The sequence below is a fragment of the Glycine max genome, chromosome 8 (genome assembly GCF_000004515.6).
Source record: "Glycine max cultivar Williams 82 chromosome 8, Glycine_max_v4.0, whole genome shotgun sequence".
Taxonomy (NCBI): Eukaryota; Viridiplantae; Streptophyta; class Magnoliopsida; order Fabales; family Fabaceae; genus Glycine; species Glycine max.
This window is the reverse complement of record NC_038244.2, coordinates 24,518,692-24,526,919: the sequence shown is the minus strand read 5'-3', so window position 1 is coordinate 24,526,919 and position 8,228 is coordinate 24,518,692.

Sequence of the window (8,228 nt, the reverse complement as noted above, 5' to 3'; positions counted from 1 at the left end):
TGTTTTGTTGTTGTGTGTTTTTTTTTTTTAGAAATGAGTTTATGATCCCAACATGGTTGGCTCATGGTGCCTAACACATGCAACTAAGAATGTAGTGTGAAGTTTCACGCTTCCCCTTTTTTTGTTTTTGTTTTGTAGAGGAAAACGCAAGGATGAGCAAACATGAAAACAATTGGTATGCAATTTGTAGATCAAAAAGTTTGTTGAACGCATATGCATGATGATGCAATGACCCATGCAAAATGTGAGGTTGGAATGTGATAACGGACAAATGCAGGAACGACATGTTCATTATGATGCCATGAAGAGATGTTTATGCGATGCATGATATGAATGCATTTACGGACACGAGAGCCCAAAAAATTATCTCTTCTTACTTGCGCATTTGGGGGCGCAGTGCCCTATGTGTACAATTAAGAAGGTGATATGGACCTTCCGGCTTCCCGTGACAAAGGACGAGACCAACATACAATGCATGCTAGAGACAAAATGCGGGAGTGACTTGATTCGCACTGATTTTTGGAGTAAAAACGTGGGATAAACTCATCTTATTCAAAAAGTTATAACTAGTCAAGATCTGAGCGACAATACAAACTTCCTAGCAGTTTCTAATCATATGGTCCCTTAAGTCTATCATATGCTGACAATAGTTGAGAAGTCCGTGGATCTCCTTGGGGGCGGAGTAGGTGTCCGCCACTACTTTGACCTTGGCTAGCAATCGGGGAAGTTCTTGGCTCCTGTTCAAAGTAAGAGCAAATCGGTCCATCCACATTGTTGCCTCTTGGTGCAATGAATCAATTACCCTTTCCCTTGCTTCCCTTTCTGCTGATATCTTGGCGTACTCATCCTCTAGCCTTTGCTCGAGAGTCGCCGCTAGATTTAGCTTCTCTTTGCACTCATCGATGATGGCCCACATATTCCCTTCAGTCTCGCTTTAACTGTTGGGACAAATTTCTTTTCGACCTAAGGCAAGTCTTTAGCTCGTCCTTCCAGATCATGCCTTTGACCCGTGATGATTCCTTTCACCTCTTCGAAGCTTGAGCTCACTATTGCTGCCCTATAAAGCCCCTCAAAACTTGTTTTGGTCGTGTTCTTCCTTTCGGGCCTTCTTGGTTTCTCATTCCAAGGCTTCATCGGTGGCCATATTGACGTCCCTTAGTTCATCATACTCTCTTCAGACTTTGATGGCTATGGACTTGAACTTCTCTTTGACTACCCGGGCTCTTTCAAGCTTTGCCTTTAGGGCTTGTACCTCATCACTTTCTTCCGAAGCTTTAACCTCATTGTCTCTCACAGTATTTAGATTTGGGAGCCAATCCAATCCTTGTGTCCGGACTCTCAGCCACTTATGATAGCCGCCGATGATCCCATTACTGCTTCCCCTAAGCTCTCTGTTCTTTCTTCACACCGCATCACATGCCTTGCAAACTCCTTGGAGTACCTTTGCATTGGGGTCACTAAAACCCCGTGTAATGAAAGGCGTGATGCTTTCGTCAAATGGCGCTCCTCTCATGGGGTAGCCAAGCTGTCTTATGGCAAGGACAAGATTATAATTTATACAACCCCTTGTTCCCATTAAGGGAACATTTGGAAATCCTTCGCATGAAGATAGAATCCTGATTCTTTCTTCCTTCTAGCGAGGGAACCAATTAACAGACGCCCCTCTATGCTAACCAAGAGTTGGTCCCAATTCGTCTTTCTTTTTTCGGCGCACAAGCGGTGACCTTGTAGCGGATAGACGGGCCTACCTTCTTGGAGAAAAAGGTGCGAAACCAGCCACACATAGAGAGCCGGTGTACAACAAACAATTCTTGCGCCGCTCTTTTCACATCTCTGGTCGAACGTGTCATGCATGGCCAAAACGGTGACGACCGGGCTTTCCTTGCCATGCTGAAAGGCGAGGAAAGCGTCAATCACTGCTAGGTCCACTAACCCTTCCATATTCAGAAAGAGGACAACTCCAAAGATCAAAAGCGCCAAGATGTCAATAAAAGAAAGCCCATTCGCCTTGATTTTCCAAGGCCTTTGCCCTTTCCTCCAAACACTTCCTTGGTACTCCGACTACACCATTCCTGTTTTGCTTTACCCGGTCCAACTCTTGTGCTGAGATTTTCACTACCTTGGAAACTCTTGTCGTGGAAGGATAGAACCTAGAGAAAAGATATGGCTTCCTTCCTCCCAGTGGGCATCCCAGGATTTCTTCAAATTCTTTCACAGTCGGCACTAGTTGGAAGTCCTCAAATGTGAAGCACCTTAGGGGCTGGTCATAATATTGGGAAAGGGATGCAATCGGTTCCATGGAGACTTCTACCCTAGCTAGGTCCCAAATCTTACCATAGGCTTTGTGGAAGGCTTGCCGTTGAAGTTGACCCATTAATTGCCCCAACTCTCGTAAACTAGTGACCTCTAAGCTCTTGATTTTGACTTGATAGAACCTCTTTTTAAGTGAAGGCTTTTGACTTGATCCCATGTTTTACTAAAGTGAAATAAAATCTAGTGCGAATCAAAACTCCGACATCTATCATGGGTGGAATGGATGAATGCATGAAGAAATGCATATGACACAGATGCAATTTACGAATACGGGAGCCCGAGAAATTGTCCCTTTCTTGGATACAACGTTTGGGCAGCATGGCACCCAACGTATATTTTTAAGAAGGCGACACGGACCCTCCGTCGGTTTGCTAAAGTGAGGGGATCAAAGACGAAACCCACGCATGATGCATATGCGAAAGGCACAACACGGGGATGTACATAGTACGACAATATTCACAAACAAATATAAGCAAAAGGGTATATGATACTTATGCATGGCAGTGTGAAAAATGGTACGCAACGTGTTTGCTCCGTGCACCTATTTAAGGGACCTATAAGGGAGAGAGCTAACTAGGCTTTTAGTAATAACCCCCAAGGTAGTCATATCTCTCTTAATGGTTTCTAGAGGTATCATCCCCTTCGAAGAACATACTGCAGCAGTAGGGACTACTAGCAACAATATGTTTTCAAAGAGAAAAACTCTCGATGAGGGTTCACTGTAATCAAGCAAGTCGGAGACCTAGCATGATCACAGATTCACCTCCACTCCTTATGTTCCCATGAACCCGGGTATAGGGCCCTTTTTCAACTCACAGTGTGTGCAAATAGTGTTGGTGTTTGTGTGCATCAAATGAATAAATATTTACCTCATGCATACATTTTAAAACGCACTAAAAGCAACAAAGATCTTATATACACAAGAACATAATGAAGGGAAACCAACCAAGGAGTAAGTCATGGTGAAGCATTGCACAAGATTAAATGCCCTAACTCTCTAAAAACAGTCCCCAGTGGAGTCGCCAACTGTCGCAACCTACCCTTCGGCGGGAGGGCGACGCGTGACTCGCGGGATGCGTGTTCCACGAAAGGAATACGCGCGGAGTCGCCACCAACGTTTATTTGAGGAAAATGTCGGAAAAACCGGAAAAGACGCGATCTACGAACTTTTAAATGAAAGGTTCGGGAGTTGTATTTACGCACGGGGAAGGTATTAGCACCCCACACGTCCGTCCCAAGGGACGACAGCCTTTAATCGAATGTGCAAACATGACTTTGATTTTTTATGTTCCCTTTTTATGTCTCTATATCCTTTATACCCTTTTTATATTTTTCTCTTTTTGTGGTCGACAAGGGTGTTTCCCTTTGCTCCTACGTATTCCTCAATTTGCGATGAGGAAATCAGACCTACGTAGTTCTTTCTTATCAAGTGATTCTTTTTTACTTTAAGAGGTGATCATTTTAAGGCGTTGGACCTTGAGAATGATCCATTTTACTTAGTAAGAAATTGAAATGACAAACTTCAAAAAACCTATTTTTTATGGAAGAGCTTGACTAGGCGAGTTAATTTTAGCCTTAGTTTCACTTTAGTTATTAGTCAATTCGGTTAAGAATGAGAAATCCCAAAGAGAAAACGTCCGATTGATTTTCCGCTTTATTTTACTAAAAGATATTTTTTGATTATTATATTATTATTTTACCTCTTTTTGATTTCCAACGTGGTTATGGCACGACCGAACGGTCGGAATTTATTTTAACCGAAGTTAACGGATAATACAATTCAAACGTTCGGTGGAAATTTATTTTATTTTTAAGTTAAGCGAGAAATGACTTAAGTAAAATGGCTTAAGCACGTCAAAAGGGGGTATAAAAAGTAAATGAAATGAGAATAGAAATACACGAAACACAATGTGGACCACCAAGGGTACATAGAATGAATCGAAAAGCTTGGTTCGAGGTACTTACCCGTTGAAGATCGAAGAACGAATGAAGAACGTCGAAGAACGGTTGAAACCTTTGCGAAATTCCTCACGGAAAACGTTACGGAAACGTTTCGGAAGCGCCTCGGCTTAGATTTTCTTCACGGAAACAATTTTTCCAAGCAAATTCGAAAGAGAGAGAAGTGCCTAAGGGGCTGAACCCTTTTCTGTGAATGTATGTATACATGATTTTGATGATGTCAAAAGAAGAATCAAACAAGGCTCATTTTGCTTCAAGATTAATACAAGATTTTTTCAACAAACAAAGCCTTGATTCAATATTTCTTCAAGATCAAGCCTTGCCTCAAAATGTAGAGATTTCAAGTCATCCAAGGCACATGTAATCGATTACCAATACATGTAATCGATTACCAAGGCACATGAAAGTGTGTAATCGATTACACATCATATGTAATCGATTACCAGAGACTCTGAACGTTGGGAATTCAAATTATAACTGTGTAATCGATTACACAAACATTGTAATCGATTACCAGTGGAAAGTTTTCAGAAAATCTGCCAACAGTCACATCTTTTCATTAGATTTGTGAATGGCCATCAAAGGCCTATAAATAGGTGACTTGGGCACGAATTTTATGCAGAGAGATTTTTGCTGGTCCAAAATGTCTTATCCTCTCAAAAGAAAATGAGAGAGATTCCAAGAGAACTTCATTGTCAAATGCTCTCTCAAAGAACTCTTGGGCAAACACTTGCACATCCATTAAGAGTTCATCCATGGATCTTCATTGTAATATTCTTCTCTTGAAGAGAGAATTCTTCTTTCATTCTTCTTATTCAATGAGATTGGTTAAGAGACTGTGAGTCTCTTGTTGTAAAGGATTCCTGAACACAAGGGATGGGTTGTCCCTGTGTGGTTCAGACTTTGTAATGGATTTTACAAAGATAGTGGAAATCTCAAGTGGGTTGCTTGAGTACTGGATGTAGGCACAGGAAGTGGCCGAACCAGTATAAAATTGTGTTTGCATTCTCTCTTCCCTTATCTCATTTATGTTATTGCAATCAATTTTGTCTTGCATGTTTATAGAACATTATTAAATTGATTGTTGTTGCTTCTTCTGCATTCTAAGCCTATCCCTCTTACGATTATTGAGGCCACAAGGTCCAACAAGTGGTATCAGAGCAGGATTCTTGTATAAAGTTTAAAAACTTCAAGAATAGATATGGCATCATCCAAATTTCCATTTTCTGAGGGAAATTCTATCAATAGGCTCTTATGTTCAATGGTGAGGGTTATCATTATTGGAAAACCCGAATGCAGATCTTTATAGAAGCCATAGATCTAAAGATATGGGAAGCCATTGAATTTGATTCCTTTATTCCTACAATGGTAGAGAGAAATGCAACTATATAAAAAAAAAAAAACTAGAGAAGAAAGAAGATGATGATGAAAGAAGAAAGAAGAAGATTCCTCTTTAGCCCCAAAATGCTAAGTGCGATCAACTTGGGCACATGAGATTCAATTGTCCTGTGTTTAAAAGAAGAATGGAAAAATCCGACAAGATGAATTTCAAAGAGAAGAAAGAAAAGAAAGGATATATCACTTGGAAAGATAATGTCATAAATTATTCAAGTGATTCAAAGAAGAAAATCATAAGTCTGAGTATCATGATGAAAGACTATGAAAATGTAGAAGAGCAAAGTCGTTACATTGATAGCAATTTCTCCAAACACATGGCATGCATCAAAGTTTATTCATATTTCTCCCCAAGATAAATGAATATGTGATTTATGGAGACAACAAACGAAGGCCACATTTCTCCCCAAGAAAAGTGAATATGCGATTTATGGAGACAACAAACAAAGGCCACTTGATCAACAACCCCAACAAGTAATATCAAATGATACCAACAGGTCACTTGTCTTTGATTGATTACTTTTGATGTTTGTTTTCTACTTGAGTTTAGACTGTCCTTGATGATTGTGATTGAATTTGATTGACTGTGTTTGATGATTGATTGATTGTATTTTTTATTGTGTGTTTGATTGTCTTTGATGTTTGTTCCTGATTGAGTTTTTGATTGTTTTTAAAGAATCTATTAAACTTTTCAAATTAGTTTCATGTTTTAAGAAAACTATTTGAAATTTAGAAAAGGAAATTTTGAAATTGAAATTTGAAATTGAAAATTGAAATTTGAAAAGTTAAATTTGAAAATTGAAAATTAAAATTTGAAATTTGAAATTAAAATTTGGAAGTTGGAAGTTGGAAGTAGTTATTGGAAGTTGAAAGTTAAAAATGGAAGTTGAAAGTTGGAAGTGGAAGTTACTGGAAGTTGGAAGTTGGAAATGAAAGTTATTGGAAGTTGAAAGTTGAAAATGAAGGTTGGAAGTTGGAAGGGGAAGTTACTAAAAGTTGAAATTAGAAGTTGGAATTTAAAATTTAAAATTTAAAATTTAAAATTTAAATTTTAAAAATTTGAAATTTGAAATTTGAATTTTGAATTTTTTTTAATAATAGAAATTATTGTGTATAGTTAGTTGATTGTTAATTTAATTAATTTGATTTGAAATATTTGATGATTGATTGTGTTTGATTGTGTTTGATTGATGTGTTATTGTACTTGTTTTTGCTTGATTAATATTGAATGATTGTTTTAATGCCTTTTGGTATCACTTATTCTCATACATTGCAACAAGTGGTAACATCTTTCTCCTTTCTATTCATGATTTGTTTTTGATGTTGACAAAGGGGGAGAGAAAGATAAAAGATAAAATAGTAAGAAAAATTATCTATTGTTTTATGAGACAACTTTTTATATATGAAAAATATGAAATCTTCAATTGTCTCATATAAGCAATCATTGTAAAACCAAGGGGGAGTAAACTATATGCAAATAGATATTTTCTTTGTTGTTGCTCCTAACCTACAGGTGGTTGTCATCATCAAAAAGGGGGAGAATGTAAATCACGAAGATTTTGATGATATCAAGAAGAATTTGCTTGAGAAAGAGGGAGATGTAAATCATGCAAGCTTTGATGGTGTCGAGAAGAAATCACATGTTTGTCATCATCAAAAAGGGGGAGAATGTGAATGTATGTATACATGATTTTGATGATGTCAAAAGAAGAATCAAACAAGGCTCATTTTGCTTCAAGATTAATACAAGATTTTTTCAACAAACAAAGCCTTGATTCAATATTTCTTCAAGATCAAGCCTTGCCTCAAAATGTAGAGATTTCAAGTCATCCAAGGCACATGTAATCGATTACCAATACATGTAATCGATTACCAAGGCACATGAAAGTGTGTAATCGATTACACATCATATGTAATCGATTACCAGAGACTCTGAACGTTGGGAATTCAAATTATAACTGTGTAATCGATTACACAAACATTGTAATCGATTACCAGTGGAAAGTTTTCAGAAAATCTGCCAACAGTCACATCTTTTCATTAGATTTGTGAATGGCCATCAAAGGCCTATAAATAGGTGACTTGGGCACGAATTTTATGCAGAGAGATTTTTGCTGGTCCAAAATGTCTTATCCTCTCAAAAGAAAATGAGAGAGATTCCAAGAGAACTTCATTGTCAAATGCTCTCTCAAAGAACTCTTGGGCAAACACTTGCACATCCATTAAGAGTTCATCCATGGATCTTCATTGTAATATTCTTCTCTTGAAGAGAGAATTCTTCTTTCATTCTTCTTATTCAATGAGATTGGTTAAGAGACTGTGAGTCTCTTGTTGTAAAGGATTCCTGAACACAAGGGATGGGTTGTCCCTGTGTGGTTCAGACTTTGTAATGGATTTTACAAAGATAGTGGAAATCTCAAGTGGGTTGCTTGAGTACTGGATGTAGGCACAGGAAGTGGCCGAACCAGTATAAAATTGTGTTTGCATTCTCTCTTCCCTTATCTCATTTATGTTATTGCAATCAATTTTGTCTTGCATGTTTATAGAACATTATTAAATTG